The sequence below is a fragment of the Octopus bimaculoides genome, chromosome 1 (assembly GCF_001194135.2).
Source record: "Octopus bimaculoides isolate UCB-OBI-ISO-001 chromosome 1, ASM119413v2, whole genome shotgun sequence".
Taxonomy (NCBI): domain Eukaryota; kingdom Metazoa; phylum Mollusca; class Cephalopoda; order Octopoda; family Octopodidae; genus Octopus; species Octopus bimaculoides.
Genome location: NC_068981.1, coordinates 56607835 through 56609462, shown reverse-complemented (window position 1 = coordinate 56609462; position 1628 = coordinate 56607835).

Below are 1628 nucleotides of genomic sequence, written 5' to 3'. Positions count from 1 at the left end.
GGGGTGTGCGGGGGAGGGCGTATGTGTCTATGTGTTTATGTGTATGTGTGCGCGCGTGTATGTATTCGTACATGTTTGTCGGCGTGTGCGTGTATTTATGCATTTATAGGAAGTGTTTCCAGTGAAACTGTATGATTTTCAGTGACATAAATAATGAATCAATGTGTCGAACAATATGAATCTACAGCTCTTTTACTTTCAATTCTGTCCAAATTAGAAAATAAAACTATATGCCTTAATGAAACACCCACCTAATGTCATCAAACACGTCATATGCAACACCTATAACAGGATAAGCTCTTTACCTGGGGAGAAAAGGCATCCTGTTGTTCCGACTAGTACTGCAACTCTGTGCAAAACCTCAACTACTAATCATTGTTAGATGTGTAGAACAACTACCCTAATCACACAAGAAGCAGAGCGACATATGGTACAACCCACCAAATAACAGAAATGTAAAAAAATATTCTTGCAAAAAATGTCTTTCTCGCACTACCGTATCTATATATCCATTATCAACACCTGAACTTTCTATCTAAGTTTTCCGAGGAATATTTTACAAAACCAACTTAAAGGGCTTGTTTCGCCATTACCAGCTAGGAAACACTCCATCATTATCCAGACGTACTAGGAAAGTAAAGGATCCAGGAAAGAAAACGAACATCGGATGAAGCTTCATAGATTGGAACCAGCGTTTAGGAACGAGCCTGAGAGTTGAAACATCTATTTCACAGATAAACTCTACATCATTCAATGTTGAGTAAAAGTACTGAGCTTATCTTATTCCATGCTGCCTTATAGTATCATTACTTCTGATTAACTTCAAAATAGAGCCAATTCCTGGCATTTATTATGAAAGTACTCGACATCATCGATAACCTCAACAATCAATTGCATCCAACAACTTCAAATGAAATAAATCTGTTGACAACATTCAAATTATGTTTCAAAGAATGTGAGGAAATTCAACATATAATAAAATCTTATCATAGCTGATTCTTTTATTAGTGATCAAATATAATATCAAATGGGTCACACAACTGTAAGGCTTTGAATCAAGATGACTACATAGACAAGTCACGATTAATAATAGTCATGTTGAAACGTGGAAATAGCTATTGCAGAGATTTGAACAGACATGTGACGCGCCGAATTAAATATAAGGTATGAAGTCAAATACATTTCTGCTTGCACGAATTTACCAAGGCCACAAACATGTATATATACTACATGTACACAACACGAGGACACTTCCACACACACACACACACACACACACACACACACACACACACACACACACACACACACACACACACACACACACACACACACACATACATACACACATACACCACACGATACACACACATATACATACACACATACACATACATGCACATATACATATGTGTGTGTGTGTGTGTGTGTGTGTGTGTGTGGTGGGGTCCTTGCGGAAACAAATGCAAGCTTTAGGAGTTAGATCAGGTTTATGTATATATATTCGTCTCTATTTGTGAATCGATGTAAACACGCATACTCCAGTGAATCTCAAGAAATTCATATATACAAACTTATATGGATGTATATATATATATATACATATATATATATATATATATACATAT